This window comes from Dendronephthya gigantea, unplaced genomic scaffold (assembly GCF_004324835.1).
Source record: "Dendronephthya gigantea isolate DGI-Jeju-01 unplaced genomic scaffold, DenGig_1.0 000712F, whole genome shotgun sequence".
Classification (NCBI taxonomy): Eukaryota; Metazoa; Cnidaria; class Anthozoa; order Malacalcyonacea; family Nephtheidae; genus Dendronephthya; species Dendronephthya gigantea.
The window spans coordinates 1-23610 of NW_021163722.1; the positions used below are offsets into that span (position 1 = coordinate 1).

Genomic DNA, 23610 nt, shown 5'->3' on the forward strand with positions numbered 1-23610 from the left:
ATAGAAACCATCTATTTGAACGATTGTGAACCGTACTCTCGTTCAGTTAATGAGGCTACTCGTTCGTTCTCGTTCTACGGTGCAGGTTAACTAATATAACCAGTAGCGCAGACCATCAGAGTGTTTGGTGTATTCTTGTTCGCTAGGTGTGTGTACATTTCTTAGCGTCTATTTGGTTTGTTCCTGACTTAAATCTCGCTGAATTATTGCGACGTAGTTGGATTATGGGTTTCAAGAATTGATAAAGGTACGTTCTTGTCTCTTTCTTGAAGATTATAAATCATTTTACTTCGTCAACAGCGAAGTAATGCTAGACACGACACAGCGCTCTGGCGTCATGTTAAAACTTTTAGCAAATCCTTCAATAAACTCCAAAATCTTGCTCCTAAATATCCTATATTCGTCTTACTATAGCATATCATGTTGGTTGTCAATGATTAAGCGATTGACTTCAGCAAATTTGTCTTTTATAACTGTAGTAAAAGTGAATTGTTAACGTTGTTTAGGCTCAGAGATTAGATCATAGCGTGTCATTTATGGTAGTAATTTGCATATTTATATTTGTTTTATCTGAGGACCATTTCAACCATCTCAACCATCGTCCTGTTTATATGTCACTAGTTTCAAATTGTTTATTCCACTGTCAAATTGACTCCTTTCCTTCCTCATGCAGAGGCTTTCAACCAAGAATTTATAGTCTGTTTATATCACAAGAACAAAGCTGTCTGAAAGATTTAAAAGAAGAAACTAGGTAAGGTGGATAAGTTTGACATACTTTTTGAAACTATAGAATGACTGGAATGAAACTACCTGACGGAGTTGGCTTTTACGTCTTGTACATCCACTTAACCAAATAAGCGCAGCGAAGTGCTGTGGCGTCGTATCAAATAGTTCGAATGCGTTGGTCTTCAAAACAATGTGATAATTTGTTAGTCAATTACTTAGCATTTAATCGAGATCATATAAAAATGATTTTTATGAAAGCGTACTGTATAACTCCACGTTAATGAGCGGAATAATTGCATGACGGCATTGACAAGTATCGCTCGGCATTAGCTTTGGCTAATTCTTCTACGACTACGACAGTCAACTGATTAAGCAGAAGACAGCGGCTTCGAATATTTTAATTCCTTGCATAAATTTATTTTCACCATCTCATTGTTGCCTTCAGAAGTTCATTTCAGCTGATATTTATATTTGGGCAGCAATAACTAACCTAATATTAACATATAATTTAAGTTTGAACTGAAATGTCTAAAAAACTACTGAAATTATTAATACATGAAATTATTTGATCATCGAGCACTAGAAAGTGTTGGGATTATCAGCAAGTATCATTTACTCATGTGAGATTTTCGAGTGTCAACGTTCCTTTTAAAAATGCATGTGTTAATATGTTTGTGTGGGTGCATTGATATTATTGATAATCGTTAATTTGTTTTGAATTGTTTTTTTCAGTAAAATATCGTTAGTTTATATTTAAAGTACTTGGTGTTGAACTGAATGTTTGAAGTCAACGTTAGTTGTGGTTTTACCAGGTTTCAAAATATATATCAGAGATCTCGACACAAGATGAAATGAGTAATACGAAGTAATTACGCGCATTAGACCGACAAAAATGCATTTAACGCAACCGCGGATATTTTACAACATTGAGTTGAACAAAGAACCAGCAGGATGCCATCAGGGTGTTTGTTTTATGCTTGTCGGATGGATTTCTGAACATTTCTTACCGTTAATGATCAAAGCCGTTCTAATGATTACTAGCAAGCGGGTTTTCTGCGCAAAACAATACATACATACGTACGCAGATGGCGTTGTGGGGACCTCTGATGGCGTAAGTTTTCCCTACATTGTGGGGACCTGTGTAAAATTTCATAAAACATGCGTTATGGGGACTTCATAGTGTAAACGTTGTGGGGACTTGAAAATTTGAGTGTAATCATTGTGGGGACCATGCAACGTTTGTGTAAACATTGTGGGGACTCGAATGTATAACCATGGTAATTCTTATTGATTTTAAAAGATTAGTCATTTTTAGACAATAGTTAATTCTGATCAGTTTTACAAATTTTAAAACTTAAGCAATGAAACCTTAAATTAAACGACGCTGTATAGTTTATACATTGATTCATCTCTTACACGAATTTATATTATGTCGATAGCAAGTCCGTACCTGATACTCTGCATACAGTAAATCATTTATACCATACAAAACGCGCATTTTGTGCAGTAATCAAATCATTTTGGCTGTATACAGTATTGATTATAAGTATATTGCTTTGTATCGATTTACGCGTCGAAGTATCCGCATCACAGACATAATTTATAGGAGAAAAAATAAGTCGCGACTTATTTAAAGCTAGATTACAGTCGCTTTTGCGCATGTGCGAGCTTTTTTTCAAGCTCCAAGGCCCCCGCGGCGGAGGTAAAAAGACCCTGGGTTCCTGGGTACGAGGTTGGCTTTGTTTACATTTTTTGTTTTTAATCCAGTTCATTTGCACAACATGAAGTATTCCACAACTAAATTAAAATGGCGGACGCGTCAGGAGTGGAGTTTTATAAAACCATTCAACAATTGTCATTTAGATCACTAACATTTAAATATTATAAAAACTACCACTGGAACATATATCGTGGATCAATTTGACAATTTTTGTGCGTGTATCGTTAATAAAACATTAAAAACAAGCCGATTAAACCGGCGTTTATGTCGCAACCTGAGTGGCTTTAGAATGAGTGAAATTTCTACCACTGCAAAATTTTGGGTAGTGTTCTCCAAGCAAATGCATTGAAGAGAATTTCGATACCTGTATGATCAATTAAAATTTCCAGACAGCGACAGTGGCCATATGGTAAGTATGTCAGGATTGTATCTAAGTTTGAGATAATTATATTATAATGTTTACCAGGGTTGCATATAAGATTCTTTTAAAATTAAAAACTTCTTATTTCTTACATTAATATAAGAAGATATACAGTAAGAAGAAATAAGATAAGAAGATTTGCCAACCCTGATGTTTACAGTGCATGATTGTTGGATTATTAAATTTTGGTAAAGGATGATACTCTAGTAATTTTGTTCCGAATTTAAATGACCTCTAACTCAATTCGAGTAAACTTGGAAGTTAATAAAATATATCCGGCTGACCTTCATACCCTGTTATAATATTATAGGATTCAGAATTATACTCTAATTAAAACCTGTGGAGTGAGCAGGACAAGGAGCTAGAGATGGAATTCAGGGAAGAGGACAATCAATGAATTTTCAGGTGGATCTATCAACCACACCCAGAAAATGTTCCAGTTTAATACAAATGTGCCTGGCTATGGTTGTTGCAATCAAAAACATTCTGGTCCTTTTCCATGCGTTACTGATATAGATCTCCCTATTAAAGGGAGGATCATTTTAGATATTTAAAAAAAAAAACTTGGGGTACCTGGCACCTGTTAGTTAAAGGGTATTGGCAATAAATTTTTTTATTTTTGCTATCAGTTAAATTTGACCTCCTGATTACGAATATGTTATTATTTTTCACCCAAACTGTTTTGTTCTCGAGTTATTTCATGGTAAATATTCGGTTTGGCCGCCTTGATCCTTGTGACATCAGGTGCAGGGGAGATCAACAACAACAAATATATTTTATAGGCGCATCTAGCGATGTCGCAGTTCTTTCAAGAGATTTCGCGCTTCTCAATTACTTGAATGTAAAATAACCATTATAAACAAATAGAAGAGGTATTGCCCTATCAATTTGAAACCAAATCAGGTTGAAAAGCCAAGCAATGCATTGCGTAGAGTGACTCATAGATGAGAGTCAATCGTCTGATGAGGAGTCGACCATGCGTTTTAGGCTAAAAATGCTTGGTGTCTGGAGAGTCTGAAGGCTATTAAATCGTTATGTTGGCCTGAAAAAGCGTTGGAATACGACAAGAACGATGAGGCTTGATGAGCTAAATGTCCGTAAACCGCATTCATGGTTATTGGTTCCCGCGATAGACTTGCAACATTTCATGATCATGAAATGAACGTTATTGCATGTTCGCAAATGAAAGAGTTATTCACAAGATCAAAATCTATAAATCTATAAATGTTATTTACAAGATAAAAATGGTCTTACAGTTGACGTAAGCTTGAGTTGGAGGTCATATTGATGAAATTTCTAAACATTTTTACTGGTAATATCATGAGTTAGTGCTCTGACTAACGGATGTCATGTTTACATAGGGTCAGTATCCAATTGTATAACTTGATTCGTAGCGCAATTTTAGCAGTCTGAATTTCTTATACTGAAAAGATGCTGTGTATGCTGACCCTATATTAACCTTAACAAGATGCACAAACATACTTATAGATATACTAGTAGGATACCAAAAGGACAAATTTGTTTTTGTGTTGCGCATTAATAAGCGGCAACATGAACAAGTCCTATCGAGGCCAATGTGGCCAGTATATAGCTGGTATGAGTGATATGTTATTTATTCCTTGATGATGTCGGTTAAATTCTCGACTTCAATTCGACACAAGCGAAATAAATAGGCATTTAGTGAATAATGAGTAAATGTACATCCTTTTCCTGATCGTCGTGTACGGTCACTACGTTGTACTTCGAGATCAGTATAAAAATTCTCCAAGTACAAATTAGACGAGCAGGCGTAAATTAATTGGCATAGTACTGAGCTATAATGATAATCAGCGCTTTTACGACGGCGAAATAAATGCGTTTATATTTAAATGTACAATTAAAGCGCACAGTAGGGTAGTAGCGCTCAGTTTTTATCCAATTGGAAGGAAAAAAATGGTTTATCTGTTGTTTCTGGTGAAACTCATCTTAGAACGCGCTTGCACGCATGCTATTATAAAACTGCTTCCCCTGCACCTGACGTCACAAATTTATTTTCACATAAATTAGCATATGGGTTTTTTTTCAAGATGGCGGATGACTGTCAAATGCTTTCGCATATATCTAAGCAACTAAACGCAATGGACAAGTAGAAATAGGAAATTAAGTATTCCGTTGATATGCTTAATTGATATCAAGAATAAAAAAATTTATTGCCAATACCCTTTAAATTGCAATGCACAATGCTTAAAACATATTTCACACAATCCATTCCTTGCTACAAACTACAAATTTTAATGAAACTCCTCAGCATATTATTAATTAATACAGGCTTAAATTGTATGGTAGTATCTTATTTCAGTAAGAAAATCCATCAAATATTAAAATATACCAACACAGCAGTTAATACATTGTTTTTTCGTTGACTTAAATTACTTGTTTATTCCTGATAGCCATAATAATTAGAACTCACCAGTGTTAAAACACTGAAGCAGCAGTGATCTACTTATATGGATACTAGTATGTGCGGTTTACTATTGTAAGACATACGTTTTCTTTTAGGTGGAATGCATTTCAGGTCTTATAAGTTCCACATACTCACAGTCATTGTTTCTAAATGCTAGACAATTCCTGGTCTATAGTCTATTTGGCTGATGGGTTTTAATCAGTCCTTTGATCAAAATGCAGGGACATGAGGATATGTTAGACTCAATTTTGCTTCGGTTGTAACTTGTATCACCAATCAGATTCCATCAATGATGCCCTTATAACTGGACTTGACAACTGGTACCTAAAGAAGAATTCTAATTATCAATCTTATTCCAATATATAATTGAATAATATGATATAAGTATATTATTTTTATTCCTGTTTAACAGTCTTAAACATGATGTGTTCAAAAGTAGTAAATTAACAGGATGGAATTTCAAAAAAATATCAAAAGTAACTAATAGTTTTTCCACCAAATAAATGTAATATTTTACATAAACATTCAATAAATGTGACATCCAGACTGACCTGTGAGGGCTGCGAAGCATTTATACGGAAAGTCTTTGTACGCCGGAAATACTTGTGAAGGCACCAATTACACCCTATTTTTAATGAAGTTTATAATACCGGGTCTTTCTATGGTCTTTCACACAGTTCCGAACTGGAGACAAAATGCGCGCAAATAATATCGAGGATTCGAACGCCAGACAATTTGTTACACTTTAATCTCTATTTACGCTTGATTTTGAAATATTTCCTCGAAGCAATATATTTGCGAAAATACACTTCAGACACATCTATTACACATATGAAAATTATTCATTGACTTTCATACTTTAGCACATGCGCAAACGCGAACGATAAGCCGCAAACACCTCGTATAATTATAATGACCATAGGGCCATTTATAGGAGGAAAAATAAGTCACGAGTCGACTTATTTAATTAAGACGCGACTTAAGTAAGATGCGACCTCGTCGTATAAACGAACCAAAATGCTTGTTCGCGTGTTAGGTAAGACCCGTGCCATGTAAGTCGCGACTTAGATAAGAACAGAGATTTTACCTGTTCATATTTTAGACGCGTCTTAATTAAATTAAAAACGGCCGAAAAAGTCAGAAATCAGAATTGCTGAAAATGTAAGCAAAGCTGACACCATAAAGAGATAAATTGCAGCAAAAAAAAGCGATACGTGGAGCGGCAACAACATTAAATACGGAAATAATAAGCGAAAAAATCATCTAACTATTTATACCAGCTCGCGTCTTATTTAAGTCGCGTCTTAAATAAGTCACGACTTATTTTACTTCGTATTTGGCCCTACCATAATATCCAGACTAACGAAATTTGAGTACTTTGAGTAATTTTCGGTTTGATTAAGAGTGATGACTAATGTTTAACCTAGTTCTTTATATTTTTTACCATAAGTTAAATGTTTATGTAGGGACAAACGTCTGGTTGCTTAGAGGCATGAAAACTTTGCACTATCCTAGTCTATCTTGAAAAACGATGTGAAAATTATAGTACAAGTCCTGATAGTTATTATCGTGACTAAACAAAATGTCCTCCCATATCTTACATGTATCTAAAATTATTACAGGAAAATGTCACAAGTTACCTTATTGTACGGTTAATCATTTCCTCTCTGTGAAGGATCGCTAAGTACACTCGTTCGCTGCACTGATTCGTAACTAAATAAAATTTACGTACATATGTAATCCCACCCAAAAAGTGGAACTGACTGGGATAAGAAACTTTCTGATTTGATGGAAAGAGCTAGCGCAAGAATACCTGATGATTTTGATGAGTAACTAAGAGAACTAAGAATTGGCTGAGGATGTGAAGACGTATATATACCAGCAAATTGCCAACAAATTCATTGCAAATTTGACTCTAAATTTTTGGGTGATGTTACGAATTATTCGTAACTTTGTGGGACTATCAAAAATGCAGTTTATAACAACAAAGAACTTACAAACAACTTTACAAGTTCAATTACTAATTTCGTTTTTGGGCATTCGCAAAATTAAATATAGCTAGCCATAACACAGCAAATAATCGCCGCGAACGCCTGAGTCTTGATAAAATCGCCGCACACGCGCACGCATGTATTGAAAACTTGTAGGGATGACTTTATGGGGACCTGAGTGTACAGTAAGTCCTCACAGTGTAAATTCTTGCACAAGTCTGATGTGTTGAAAACTTGTAGGGATGACTTTATGGGGACCTGAGTGTACAGTAAGTCCTCAATGTGAAAGTTCCTGAACAAGTCCTGATGTGTTGAAAACTTGTAGCAATGACTTTATAGGGACCTGAGTGTACAGTAAGTCCTCACAGTGTGAAAATTCTTGCACAAGTCCTGATGTGTTGAAAACTTGTAGGGATGACTTTATGGGGACCTGAGTGTACAGTAAGTCCTCACAGTGTAAAAGTTCTTGCACAAGTCCTGATGTGTTGAAACTTGTAGGGATGACTTTATGGGACCTGTGTACGCTACGTACAAGTCCTCACAGTGTAAAAGTTCTTGCACAAGTCCTGATGTGTTGAAAACTTGTAGGGTTGACTTTATGGGTGAGTGAAAATATAAGCCGCTATAATTAACAAACTGTTGTGAAGAGGCAATTTACCTATCTTCACCAAACTTTTCTTACAATTTGCAATGCAATTCTACTCCCGCCATCTAATGTTGTCAAATACGAACATTTATTACGACCTGCTAACTTTTTTAAAATTTCGAACACTCGCTACAATCTAACATCCCTCAAAACTATAATTGCACTAAGAGTTGCAAGAAAATTGCATAGTGTAACAGTGACAGAGTAGATTTTGTTAAATGTTAACAAAAATTGTAATAAACTTACCACATGCATCATTAAAAAACTCTCAGTCAAAGTTTGCTTAATAGTGATCTTTTAAATGGGTCAATGTAACAAAGGTCAAAAGGATTTCTCACATGTTCCATCCTAAAAATATATATTGCAGGGAAAAAGATGTTAGGAGTAAAATAGATACTATTTCATCTTAAATAGCAAATATATTACCTATGCTGTGTTTATAAAGTGTAACTAAAAAGATATAAATAACTAAGAGTTAAAGACACAGACAGGAAAAATAACTTACCAAAATGATTTGCTGTAAAAGTATACGAATGTGCTGTGAAACAGTCAGTCTAGGAAATAGAGAATTGTGTTAAATGATTATATTATGCACAGGAAAAATAAATATGTCCATGTCAGAAACTTGCATGGCCACGTACTTGGCTTGTCATATAGCCAAAGTAAGAATATGCTTGCATTTTGTATCTAAAAGTCATTTAAAGCACAGTAGCAGCAATGAGGGAGGGACTCTATCGCACTTAAAACTTTATCGTGTTTTTTTAAAACAGAATCTCTCAAGAATTTTGATAGGCAAACTATTTACAGGTGCATTAGGTGCGTAGGTGCGAGATTACACCCTTTCAAGATATAAGGGTTCAGAGTTATATAACCTAAGGATCAAAGATCCAAAGTTTCAGTGCCCTCCCAATGCATTAATGAGCCAACATCACGTCTGTCGCAAAACAATTTTAACTTTTGCTCATGCAACTCGCAGTACACAGTTTCAAAGAACTTAAATCATGTTCCCTGCAATATTCAATTACATTATTGAATTCTATTTTAAGTTGCTCATGCGTTGCTCATTGCATATTTTTTGTTTGTGTCTAAAGGTCTATTGCACAGTGCCCCGTGTGGTGCATTGGATTTAAACGAAAGAATTAAAATCGTCAAAAAAAGGGAATACATTTCTAGTAAAATGGTGCATGGAAGAACACGAAGAAACGTTCAAAAGATGCCAGCAATTCGGTTTAGAAACATGCATGGAGTTAAAATAAAGTTACAGATCAACAAAATTGGTCGCAAACGGGGACGACTAAGCAATAGACAATTTATGCACTGAACCGACCATCATTTGATTCAGAACAAACAATCAAGGGGTGACAGAATTTGAACACTAATTAATATCCTAGGAATCCAAAGCATAAGAGTAAAATAGATTATTTTCATTCTAAATAGCAAATATATTGCCTATGCTGTGTTTATAAAGTGTCACAATAAAAAGATATAAATAACTAAGAGTTAAAACACAGACAGGAAAAATAACTTACCAAAATGATTTGCTGTAAAAGTATACGAATGTGCTGTGAAACAGTCAGTCTAAGAAACAGAGAATTGTGTTAAATGATTAATATATTATCCATAGCAAAAACAAATATGTCCATGTCAGAAACTTGCATGGCCACGTACTTCGCTTGTCATACAGCCAAAATAAGAATATGCTTGCATTTTGTATTTAAAAGTCATCTAAAGCACAGTAGCCGCAATGAGTGAGGGACTCTGTCGCACTTAAAACTTTACCGTGTCTTTTAAAAGAGAATCTCTTAAAAATTTTGATAGGCAGACTATTTACAGGTGCATTAGGTGCGTAGGTGCGAGATTACACTCTTTCATATAAGGGTTCAGAGTTATATAACCTAAGGATCCAAAGATCCAAAGTTTCAGTGCCCTCCCAATGCATTAATGAGCCAACATCACGTCTGTCGCAAAATAATTTTAATTTCTGCACATGCAACTCGTAGTATACAGTACTCAAAAACTTAAATCATGTTCCCTGCAATATTCAATTGCATTATTGAATTCTATTCTAAGTTCCTCATGCGTTGCTCATTGCATATTTTTTCTTTGTCTTCTTTTGTATTTTTTTTGTGTCTAAAGGTCTATTGCAAAGTGCCCCATGTGGTGCATTGGATTTAAACGAAAAAATGAAAATCATCAAATAAAGGGTTACATTTCTAATAATATGGTGCATGGAAAAACACGAAGAAATGTTCAAAAGATGCCAGCAATTTGCTTTAGAAACATGCATGGAGTTACAATAAAGTTACAGAATTACAAAATTGGTCGCAAACGGGCACGACTCAGCAATAGACAATTTATGCACTGAACCGACCATCATTTGATTCAGAACAAACAATCAAGGGGTGACAGAATTTGAACACTAATTAATATCCTAGGAATCCAAAGCATAAGAGTAAAATAGATATTATTCCATCTTAAATAGCAAATATATTGCCTATGCTGTGTTTATAAAGTGTCAATAAAAAGAAAAATAACTAAGCGTTAAAGACACAGACAGTAAAAATAACTTACCAAAATGATTTGCTGTAAAAGTATACGAATGTGCTGTGAAACAGTCAGTCTAAGAAACAGAGAATTGTGTTAAATGATTATATTATCCATAGGAAAAACAAATATGTGCATGTCAGAAACTTGTATGACCACGTCTTCGCTTGTCATATAGCCAAAATAAGAATATGCTTGCATTTTGTATTTAAAAGTCATTTAAAGCACAGTAGCAGCAATGAGGGAGGGACTCTGTCGCACTTAAAACTTTACCGTGTCTTTTAAAACGAATCTCTCGAGAATTTTGATAGGCAGACTATTTACAAGTGACTAAGGTGTGTAGGCACGAGATTACACCCTTTCAAGATATAAGGGTTAAGAGTTATATAACCTAAGGATCCAAAGATCCAAAGTTTCAGTGCCCTCCCAATGCATTAATGAGCCAACATGACGTCTCTCGCAAAATAATTTTAACTTCTGCTCATGCAACTCGCAGTATACAGTACTCAAAGAACTTAAATCATGTTCCCTGCAATATCCCATTGCATTATTGAATTCTACAGTATTTTAAGTTGCTCATGCGTTTGCGCATTGCATATTTTTTCTTTGTCTTCTTTTGTTTTTTTTTGTGTCTAAAGGTCTATTGCAAAGTGCCCCATGTGGTGCATTGGATTTAAACGAAAAAATGAAAATCATCAAAGAAAGGGTTACATTTCTAATAATATGGTGCATGGAAGAACACGAAGAAATGTTCAAAAGATGCCAGCAATTTGCTTTACAAACATGCATGGAGTTACAATAAAGTTACAGAATTACAAAATTGGTTGCAAACGGGCACGACTCAGCAATAGACAATTTATGCACTGAACCGACCATCATTTGATTCAGAACAAACAATCAAGGGGTGACAGAATTTGAACACTAATTAATATCCTAGGAATCCAAAGCATAAGAGTAAAATAGATATTATTCCATCTTAAATAGCAAATATATTGCCTATGCTGTGTTTATAAAGTGTCACTATAAAAAGATATAAATAACTAAGAGTTAAAGACACAGACAGGAAAAATAACTTACCAAAATGATTTGCTGTAAAAGTATACGAATGTGCTGTGAAACAGTCAGTCTAAGAAACAGAGAATTGTGTTAAATGATTATATTATCCATAGGAAAAACAAATATGTGCATGTCAGAAACTTGTATGACCACGTTCTTCGCTTGTCATATAGCCAAAATAAGAATATGCTTGCATTTTGTATTTAAAAGTCATTTAAAGCACAGTAGCAGCAATGAGGGAGGGAATCTGTCGGACTTAAAACTTTACCGTGTCTTTTAAAACGAATCTCTCAAGAATTTTGATAGGCAGACTTTACAAGTGACTAAGGTGCGTAGGCACGAGATTACACCCTTTCAAGATATAAGGGTTAAGAGTTATATAAACTAAGGATCCAAAGATCCAAAGTTTCAGTGCCCTCCCAATGCATTAATGAGCCAACATGACGTCTCTCGCAAAATAATTTTAACTTCTGCTCATGCAACTCGTAGTATACAGTACTCAAAGAACTTAAATCATGTTCCCTGCAATATCCCATTGCATTATTGAATTCTACAGTATTTTAAGTTGCTCATGCGTTGCGCATTGCATATTTTTTCTTTGTCCTCTTTTGTATTTTTTTTGTGTCTAAAGGTCTATTGCACAGTGCCCCGTGTGGTGCATTGGATTTAAACGAAAGAATTAAAATCGTCAAAAAAGGGAATACATTTCTAGTAAATGGTGCATGGAAGAACACGAAGAAATTCAAAAGATGCCACAATTCGCTTTAGAAACATGCATGGAGTTACAATAAAGTTACAGAATTACAAAATTGGTCGCAAACGGGTACGACTCAGCAATAGACAATTTATGCACTGAACCGACCATCATTTGATTCAGAACAAACAATCAAGGGGTGACAGAATTTGAACACTAATTAATATCCTAGAAATCCAAAGCATAAGAGTAAAATAGATATTATTCATCTAATAGCAAATATATTGCCTATGCTGTGTTTATAAAGTGTCATTATAAAAAGATATAAATAACTAAGAGTTAAAAACACAGACAGGAAAAATAACTTACCAAAATCATCTCTGTAAAAGTATACGAATGTGCTGTGAAACAGTCAGTCTAAGAAACAGATAATTGTGTTAAGTGATTATATTATCCATAGGAAAAAAAATATGTCCATGTCAGAAACTTGCATGGCCACGTACTTGCTTGTCATATAGCCAAAGTAAGAATATGCTTGCATTTTGTATTTAAAAGTCATTAAAGCATATAGCAGCAATGAGGAGGGACTCTGTTGCACTTAAAACTTTACTGTGTTTTAAAAGATAAACTCTCAAGAATTTTGATAGGCAGACTATTTACAGGTGCATTAGGTGCGTAGGTGCGAGATTACACCCTTTCAAGATATAAGGGTTCAGAGTTATATAACCTAAGGATCCAAAGATCCAAAGTTTCAGTGCCACTCCCAATGATTAATGAGCCAACATCACGTCTGTCGCAAAATAATTTTAACTTCTGCTCATGCAACTCGTAGTATACAGTACTCAAAGAACTTAAATCATGTTCCCTGCAATATTCAATTGCATTATTGAATTCTATTCTAAGTTGCTCATGCATTGCTCATTGCATATTTTTTTGTCTTCTTTTGTATTTTTTCGTGTCTAAAGGTCTATTGCACAGTGCCCCATGTGGTGCATTGGATTTAAACGAAAAAATGAAAATCGTCAAATAGAGGGTTACATTTCTAATAATATGGTGCATGGAAGAACAGAAGAAATGTTCAAAAGATGCCAGCAATTTGCTTTAGAAACATGCATGGAGTTACAATAAAGTTACAGAATTACAAAATTGGTCGCAAACGGGCACGACTCAGCAATAGACATTTATGCACTGAACCGACCATTATTTGATTCAGAACAAACAATCAAGGGGTGACAGAATTTGAACACTAATTAATATCCTAGGAATCCAAAGCATAAGAGTAAAATAGATATTATTCATTCTAAATAGCAAATATATTGCCTATGCTGTGTTTATAAAGTGTCACAATAAAAAGATATAAATAACTAAGAGTTAAAAACACAGACAGGAAAAATAACTTACCAAAATGATTTGTGTAGAAGTATGCAAATGTGCTGTGAAACAGTCAGTCTAAGAAACAGAGAATTGTGTTAAATGATTATATTATCCAGAGGAAAAATAAATATGTCCATGTCAGAAACTTGCATGGCCACGTACTTGGCTTGTCATATAGCCAAAGTAAGAATATGCTTGCATTTTGTATTTAAAAGTCATTTAAAGCACGGTAGCAGCAATGAGGGAGGGACTCTGTCGCACTAAAACTTTACCGTGTCTTTTAAAACAGAATCTCTCAAGAATTTTGATAGGCAGACTATTTCTAGGGGAAATAAGTGTATATATTTTAAATCAGCAGCATATATATAAACACATTTTATGACTATATATTGCACCAAATCATAAAAATATTTGCTATGGATGCTTGCCAGTACTAATTCATTTAATATTATAAACTTGCTATTCCATATTATAAAATGGCAAGGGGTGCTTCATGCATGAATTTCTAGTATAACTACATCAACAACTTAATTAGTATTATGCAAAGATAAAATCAACCAGAAGTGCTGGAACCATGCGGGCAGCTGCCCCCCCCCCCTGCCCTTTGTTCATGGGGGCAGCTTGCCTTTTATATATTCATAGACATTGCATGTATATCTTTTCAGTCTTACTATACATAATCCAAGTTATGATCGCTGATGTGGTTGCGAAACAAGTGTAAACAGGCCTTAAAGTGCCCTCTTTTGAGTTGCTGCCCCCCTGCCCTTGACTGCTTCCAGTGCGTCTGAAGTCAACAAATCCTAGCCTGATAAACATCAACCTCGTTCAGCATACTACAGGTACAAAAGTTCTTCTTGCACACAGAAGAAAATATATAACTTACCAATCTTGCAGTAGAGGTATGAGCATGTTGCATAACAGTCAATCTAGAAAACAGAGAATAATTTAAAACCTATGTACAAAGAAAAATTTTGCTGATTAACAGTAATGCTTTTCAATGACTTTATTATTAAATGTAGGTGCTATTACAATCAGATCTTGGGTCTTTTACAAGAAAGCATATCACAAAGTTTAAGAAATTAATTGAAATTTCCAGATAAGTAAGAGTTTGCTGTTTAACATTTTCTATGCCGTAACCCTTGTTGAATCAGCCATAAATTGTGCACATGGGTATAAACCAACTTAATGAGTTCCAGCTTGCGAATGTTAACATTTGGTTGGAATCCTTTCATCATTATAGTTTTATTTGAAGACTTTACAAATTCCAAAATATTGTTAAAAAGTAGTGATGACAGCAAAAATGGCTAAAATTAAAGCTGGTGGAAATAAAGAATGTAACATCCAAAATAGGGAGACTATACAGAATTCTCTTTGATTTAACAAGCACATATCTTTACAGTGAATTGGCATTACTTCAATCTATCAGTTTAAACCAGCATCTTGTGTTAAAATATTTATATATTTCTCAAGAACACTCTTTACCTCCCTTCTTCCATGTACAGATTATGAGAGCTCAGATACACATATTATTTTAGAAACTAGGGTAATTTATTTAGTAAAATCAGGTAAGTATTTTCCTGGGTTGACCAACCAAGTTACCATCTAGTTCATCTGAATGGACCAACTGAACAGCTGAGCAATCTTTTTGTAACAAGTAAGCATTTTGACCAAATCAAGCTTGAAACTTAAAACTTTGCTAAGAGCTACCTTAAAGTGATCTGATGTTGTACTGAACTTACTGCTGCATGGTGAGATCATGAAGAGGTGGCACATGTTCTTGAATGATATAGAATTCAGGCACATGAAAGGTGATATATGTACATGTAGAATTATTTATACCACTCAAGTATAAAGTAAAGTTGTTTAGACTTTAGAAGTAAAGCTACAATTTCATTGCCATAAAATTGAACCAGCAACACCTAATATTAAAGTCGTTTTCTGTGGTGTAAAAACATTCTCAACGGTATTAACGAGCATTTTTCACATAAATAATATCTTAACTTCATGAATATTCAAAACACAAACATGCAAATACTTATTAAAATGAAGTCGGATTTTATAGTTGTAAATTATTCAACAACCAAGAAATAACAACATACCTGGCAATAAACCAGCAACTAAAGCATAACTTGAGATTTTTGGCTTAAACATATACCAAATAGTACTGGAAATATTTCTTTACATTTCACATTTGCTGAAGAAAAACAACCGCCATTCTATTTGCAAGCCGCGAGGTCGAACCACTGAGCCGAACTCCGAAGCGCCAGCGGCGCGCCGCGGCCGAAACCTGGAGGCAAGGATGTCACAAAATGTCACTGTCATTACTGCCACTGGATTCTGGATGTCACTCAACCCCACTCAACACTCGACGAGAGTCGCCGTCGATTCAAAAAGGCCTTGAAGACGAGGATGAATTTTTGCAGACTACCCGTTCATTGCCTTGTGGTTGCAGTGGCGTAATGACAGGGTGTCAGGGTGTCAAATGACGGGGGCCCTGGGGCCGGTTGTTCGAAAGGCGTTTAGCTTAAACGGTGGATAAGTTCAAAATGGAAAGCAAAACTATTTATTCATTGAACAACTGAGCTGAAATATTTCGATGTAAATAGCTTCATTGTCAATGGAAGTACATATTTAATACATAAGATGCATATTTAGTCATTCACAAGATGCATGAGAGTAATTTTAAACTTTGGCTTATCCACCGTTTAAGCTAAACGCCTTTCGAACAACCGGCCCCTGAAGTTTAGGGCCCCCGAAAAAAATTGCCCTGAAAAATTGATAACACATTTATGGAAAATAGAATTACTTTCTACGCACTCGGGTATATAGGCAGCTGTTAACATTATTTCATTATAAATTTTATTATAATTTACTATGCGCAATCTCAGCGTAGTAATATATTTTTTTCTCTGGCTCTTGATTGCCACCATAATGGCAACAAATATATTTGGACTAGGGGGCCGATCATATGAGACGGGCAAGCCCGGTTTTGTCGGACTAGCTCGCTTTTGCCGGGGTAATTCTTATTCGCAATCATAGGAGCCAGCCTGGCCCCAAACAATTATGTAATTCATTGTTTTTTAGCCGCCAATTCAAAGTTAACACGAGAAAGTGAAGTTAGTGCGATCCTAGCGAGCATGGTATGGGTATCGATTACTGACCTGGTATCCTTCGTTACTTGCATCTCTTTTCAGTCCAGGCAAACGTTGATTGGAATATTTTCTATTTTTCTCAAATGATTTTGTTTTTGGAAAATAAATCGTGAACATGCAAAGAAAAATTCCGCTCCGCGAGCAAAATTCCGCGTTGTTGCTGGAAACTGCCATTAGGGAAAACAGGCTTAAGGCTGCATTTTCACTTACAGAGAAATGGTTTGCCAGCGAAATATTTTCAAATTTTCTTTTGAAATTAAACCAGGGAATATTAGGAAATATTCAAATATTTTGCTAGTGAACTATTTCTCTGTAAGTGGAAATCCACCTTAAAGCAGGGCCTCTTTTAAGAAATCGTCAATGGGGGGCATGGACAAAGAGGGGGGTTGCAGTGGGGCCGGGGGACCCAGGCTGGGGGGGCATTCGCCCCCCCCAGTTATATAGTTAAAAGAGGCCCTGCCTTAAAGCCAGTCTTCCCTGCACTAGCGTTATTTTCACGCGAAACGACATTTTACTTTTGTTCCACAGCGCTCAACCGCAACCATCTGGAACAAATTGCTCAAAACAAAAGAATAAAGTCGCTTCGCTGGTGGAAAACCAGCTTAATTGAACATATATATTTCATGTGCGAACATATTTCAATGCTATCGCAAAAACTCAATCGCGCGACATTTTGCACTGAATGGAAAAGAAGTTTCACTGTTACTTTCACAAATTTAGTAATCTGATTCTCGATAATTTATCTTCTTCTTAATTGCTCTAAAAGAAATAAACATTAACCTCCATAAATGAAAAATTTGATGAAAATCAGCCGGTTATGAGAGAGTAGTAAAAAATCATAATTTCAAAGTTTCAAGTTTTCGAAAAAATCACCCTAATACAATGCGTCAGGGAAATCTGGACCGGCTTTTACTCACAATATAAAAATTAATTAGGATCTCTCGCTCGCATCAGGTTCGTTAGCTACGGCAGCAAACCTAAAGAACTTCGTCTCCCCTATAATACATGACGAATTTATAGCGTAAACAAGTAATAACTATGGGCCTGGGGCCGGTTGTATCAAGCCTGTTTAGCTTAAACGGTGAATAAGTCAAAATTAAATAACACTCTTACATCTCTCTTGAATGAGTGAAATTGAATATTATGCACTAAATACGTAGTTGTAAACAGTATCTTTGTATTAAGGGGTAAAAACATTTAGTTCGCTTGTTGAGTAAAACGATAGACTTGCTTTCTATTTTGAACTTAACCACCGTTTAAGCTGAACGGGTTTGATACAACCTGCCCCAGTTGTATAAAACTCGTAGGTTAACTCAAGTAGATATACAGTACTCTGATTGGTCAATTCTGTCACTAACTATGATTAAGAGTTAACTAGGCTACATTTTTATACAACCGGCCCCTGGTCGTCAAATTGCTGCCCGTTCGCTACATTCAGGGACCGCGGAGCGTTTCTCGTATTGCTGGGGCTCTGAACCGCGCACCTGCCAGGAGAGTCCGCGAAAATTTTGAAATATACCTAGGCCTCTGAAATGGCCGCAAATGCCTCGCAATTTTAGGATTATTTTAAAGTTTCCAGCATGTTTGGCACTCATATACAAACATTAAACAATATAACCATGCTTATGATGTTAAATATTTTGATATGGATAACCACGCAGGTTTAATGGTCTAATTCTGGTGCTATGTAAAGTTTCAAGCATGTTTGGTGCTCATATATTATACAAACATTTATATAAAGTTGCAACTTGCAAACATCGAATATGGCCGCCGGAAAAAGGTATACTCCACCATGGTCTGAAAAGGATGACCACGCTGTTTTAATGGTCAAATGCTGGTCCTATATGTAAAGTTTCCAGCATGTTTGGGCTCATATACAAACATTAAACAATATAACCTTGCTTTGGTTATGATGTCAAATATTTTGATATGCATGGATAACCACGCAGGTTAAATGGTCTAATATTAATTCTGGTGCTATGACAGGCAGAGTGATGACAGACAGACCTATGTAAAGTTTCACGGAAAACGGTAACGGGAAACGGTACACTCGACCATGGTCGAATATACTGGGAAACGGTACACTCGACCATGGTCGAGTATACAAGCGGAAACGGCATACTCGAGCATGGTCGAATATACCGGAAAACTGCATACTCGACCATGATTTAATTCTGGCCACGCTGTTTTAGTGGTCAATATATACTTCATGTTCCTATTTTGTGGTGATATACAATATATAACAATATAACCATGCTTAGATTATGATGTCAAATATTTTGACATGGATAACCATGCAGGTTAAATGGTCTAATTCTGGTGCTATGTAAAGTTTCAAGCATGTTTGGTGCTCATATACAAACATTTATATAAAGTTGCAACTTGCAAACATCGAATATGGCCGAAAAAACGGTATACTGACAATGGTCGAATGTGCCGGAATGTATCATGGATAGGCACACTGTTTTATGCTGGTCCTATGTAAAGTTTCAAACATGTTTGGTGCTCATATACAAACATATATATATATATAAAGCTGCAACTTGCATGCAAGCATCGAATATGGCCGGAAAACGGTATACTCGACCACGGTCGAATATACCAAAAATATAACATGCATGCTTTGGTTATTATGTAAAATATTTTGACATGGATAACGTGGTTACGTGGTTACGTACGCTGTTTTAATGGTCAAATGCATGCTCGTCTTTTTTTTCCGTCTGTTTTTTTTACATATGTTTGGCCAAACATATGTTATGAACATAACTAATTTCATAGCGGATTCATTACGACAGATATCGTTGGAAATTAGAATACTGATTTCTTAATTTGAATTGGTTATTAAGATTATACGTTGAAAAAGTAAAAGCTTCGAACGATAGTATTCATGATAAGATACACTGCATATGCTTGCATGCAAGCAGAAAGTATAAATTGCTAAGAATATTGCTTGTAAATTTGAGCGAACTAAAAAATATTCGAAATTAAAGACCAATTACCCTGCTCCGCGGTTTCTGTTAACATGCTAAAAAAAGATCCTGTTCATTGTGACATATTGTAAATGTAAAATTATTTTATTTCACGCTAAAGTCCCTACTTTTAAGTTTTCTGCGCACAAACAGGGAATATATAGACTATATATGGACACCGTTCATATTTTGAACTGCCAATTTTAATAATTGGTTTGGAAATTAAAATATATGTTCTGCCATCTCTGTCACAGGTACTGTGGTATACAATGCGCTGAAGAAAAATTTTGGTTAGGCTTCGAATTGTAAATTAGGTTATGTTATGAGGTATATTATTAGAGTTACCTGCGTTAAAGACGTTATGAGCGTTATATAGGTGTTATGAGCATTAAATACGGGCATTACTATTATTATATTACTTACATACAAATTTAACGATATTTAGGAAGTGATATCAAAGGTCGAGAAAAGATTTGTAAAATGAGCTCCTTTTCTCATTAGGTGTCTGATTCCATAGTTTGCCCCATTTTTATTAGCAACAAAGCAAAAGCTTGGTTTATCAGTGAATTCATAAACGCTTCGAAATAGATCACACATGTAGCCTATACTGGGCAGACATGTAGTCTACTGGGCAGGGGCGTGGTGGCAGGGGAAGTGCGGGACCCCTGTCCCTGCCCCTAGGCCTGCGACGATTTTAAGAGTGGCGCCGAAATGCCGGTGGGGCGTCAAAATCAAATATCAAAATCAATAGGAATGATAAGTGTTCAAAGGCCGACACACACTGGACACGATTCGCTAACGCGATGCGATTTTTACGATTTTTTTAGTTTTCAAAAGCTGCTAATTTTAACCATGTTCTGATATTCTTGATAATTACCGATTAAATGTGCATTTTGACTGGTCTGGTACCCATATCTCGCAAGATGTTCTTTAAGAATTTAATTTACTTGTTTCTTAAAATAAAAAATTCGCGTTGTGTTAGTGAAGTGCGTCCAGTGTGTGTGGGCCACTCTTAACATTGAAATACTGGCGTTGATTTTGAAGCAATAAAACCAGGGACGCGCACTGGGGTGCGGGAGGAGTGACACTAGCTCTGGGAAAGTTAGTGTAAAAAGTTGGTCCAAAACCTTGTATGCGACGAAAATGTCTTTTCGGAAACCCGTTTGGGACGAAAAATGTCGGCCTACTTAAATACGAATGACGTTATTTTTTATCGAGTATGCATAGTAACCATTATTTGTTAATGAAACTTGTAGCTAACATACTATATACCAAATAAGGAGATATGGAAAAACTTGAAGAATACGGGGTGCACGCGGAAATGAACTCAATCTTATTCCCGATTATCTACATGACCGTCTGGGATACGTCGATATCAATGGAAATCGTTCTTCCTCCCGGATTGTTGCCTCTGGCGTACTGCAAAAGAGCATTTTAGGACCGCTTTTGTTCCCCCGGCTCTTTCCATAAATGATGTGCCCTCAGCAACACTAAGTTAGTTATTCTTCCGATGTCAAAGATGCACCTTGATAATGTTTCCGCATGAACGAAATGTCTGCTGGTTACCGCTAATTCTAAACAAGAAACTCAGATACTTATCTCTTGATTGAGCTTACAATGCAAGGTACCATACGGTTGACCAACAACATACCCAGTAAAATTCGACGATATATTTACCTATTAGTGATCGTATATATTACTGTGATGCTATACAACAAACCATGTTATACGGATCAATTGTGTGGACTTCTTGCTCATCAGAAAACATAAATAAAGTGTTTAAGCTTCAAAACGGGCCGCGTGTGTGATCTTGGGATATGCTACAAGAGCAAACAGTGTTGAAATTTTTAAGACACCAAATTGGATTCCTTTTTATTGCGAGACCAAAATGAACAAATGAATTTTATTATAGTTTTCAAACGATATGGACAAATATGTATATGGATATTCATAATAGAGAAAGTAGGCATGGTTCAAACAATTTGGTTTCCCACGTTTTTCTCGAGAAACCGAAGATGGTCGCTCATTTGCAGTGTCGATATCACGCCTATATGGAAATCCCTTCCATGTTATCTTAAGATAAATTCATCTGTAAGTTCACCCCTGAAAAATCTTGTTAATCAGTTACTTTCAAGAATCGTATAAAGATATTAAACATTTTAAATTTAGTAATTAGTTATTAACTTTCCTGATTTGATATTCATGTACATATATATTGTAATTTTATATAATTTCATGGTATAGATTTATTGTAATCTACTTCAGATTTTAAAAGGGCCACTGTTTTGTTAGTGTTAAACTGTTATGTGTTACCCTCATTAGATAAACTTGATTATTAATTAATATTATTATTATAACTTATTACATGATAACGCTTGGGAGGCAAAAACATAGTCATATAGTCATATGTTGATTCGGCGACGTCACTCATTTGATCTGTTCTGAGTGGGATGAAAAGGGAACGGTAAATAGATTTTAATACATGAGCGTCAAAAAACGTTTTTTGAAAGGCGAAACGGTTATTAAGCTGCCGTACTGCAACTGATCTCTGCATCTTAGTTTACCATTTTCTCATTTTATATTTTTTTGCCTTTAATTAAGGGCATTGTGGCTTGCCACACCCAATAATTGTCAGAAAAAAATAGAAGTATGACGTCACTCAGTGAAAGAGCTCAAAAGACCGTTTTAATAGGCAGATTTAGCATATAATTTATATATAAAGACGTCAACGATTCAAGGGTGGATAAAGGTTGTTAAGTTAAGGAGGCTAGTATTCATATATCCACGTTAAACATTATTAGTTTATTATTTAATTAATATTCATACATTCACGTTAAGCATTTTTAGCCCCCACAGCCACTTATAACGACCTTTGCCGTCCCTGAAGATGACGAATGAATAGCGTAGCTTGCCGTATATATACGTCATTTATTCCCACCTTTACGTCTTCTTTGAGGTAAATACCATGCAAATATGAAAAGCTTAATCAGCCTAATAACTACGTCACAACTTCCTTGTTTTTTAAATTAGAGCAACTATAAATGAAACGAATTGCATTATTTTTTTACTCCCATTAGGCATGGCCTATGTTTAAAGATAAAGTGAAAAAGAGCTTTCCTCAACACATGCGTGATAACTAAAGACTCAATCATTTACAAACACACTAGCTGGCGGTCAAAAAGAACTGCTCAAATGTTGCTACTGTCGTATGTAACAGGAATCGTAACAATCTATCTTTTATTGTACACTAGCGGTCAAAAAGAACTGTTTAGATACAAATTCATAAAGAAGAAGCGAATATAGGAGAGAGCATCATAGGCATTTTGGATAAATCTCTTACTCCAAGCAATATTTCAGTAATGTCATGCAACCTGCCACACTTCCAAGATAGTCAGACAATGGTTTCATGGGAAGAGGGTGTGACAGAAATTGATTGGCCTGCACAGTCAAAATACCTTAACCCAATTAAAAACTTGTGGGACAATGTCAAGGGGATAGTACAAGAAAGGAATTAATTCATAAAGCGTCCATGATTTATGGGTTGCTGTAAAGACTTCCATAGGATGGATTTCTTTTGACTGCTCAAGATTGCCACCTTAACAAAAAGTATGCTACGCCGGTGTAAGGCCGTATTCAATTATAAGGCCAAAAGAGGGTCAACAAAATATTAATATTTCATACAGCTTAGCATGTAATCTAGTCTATATTTACTCGTATGTATTGTTAGAGGGACAGTTACGTTCATTTGAGAGCATTTTAACTTGTTTTGAGCAGTTCTTTTTGACCGCCAGTGTATATACATTGTTGACCATGTGACAGGAATGAATAAAAAATAATATCATTTTTAAACGATACTGAAATTTTTATTGGATTA

The 23610-nt window shown here is 35.4% G+C and overlaps 2 long non-coding RNA genes across 6 annotated transcripts; both read right to left on the minus strand.

Annotated features, from left to right (window-relative positions):
- Positions 1 to 1782: 1782 nt before the first annotated feature.
- Positions 1783 to 13654, minus strand: LOC114544273. 5 transcript variants are annotated; one of them, XR_003690370.1, is made up of 9 exons: positions 13643 to 13654; positions 11569 to 11617; positions 10519 to 10567; positions 9477 to 9525; positions 8453 to 8501; positions 8194 to 8295; positions 6951 to 7023; positions 5862 to 5935; positions 5077 to 5634 (listed from the first exon to the last, which is right to left on the minus strand). It is a non-coding gene; the product is annotated as an uncharacterized LOC114544273 (long non-coding RNA). The 5 variants fall into 5 exon arrangements; XR_003690371.1 differs by lacking the exons at positions 5077 to 5634; positions 5862 to 5935 and adding an exon at positions 1783 to 1863; XR_003690372.1 differs by lacking the exon at positions 5862 to 5935.
- LOC114544274 lies at positions 13655 to 16087 on the minus strand. The gene is made up of 3 exons (XR_003690374.1): positions 15715 to 16087; positions 14499 to 14541; positions 13655 to 13690 (listed from the first exon to the last, which is right to left on the minus strand). It is a non-coding gene; the product is annotated as an uncharacterized LOC114544274 (long non-coding RNA).
- Positions 16088 to 23610: the final 7523 nt, after the last annotated feature.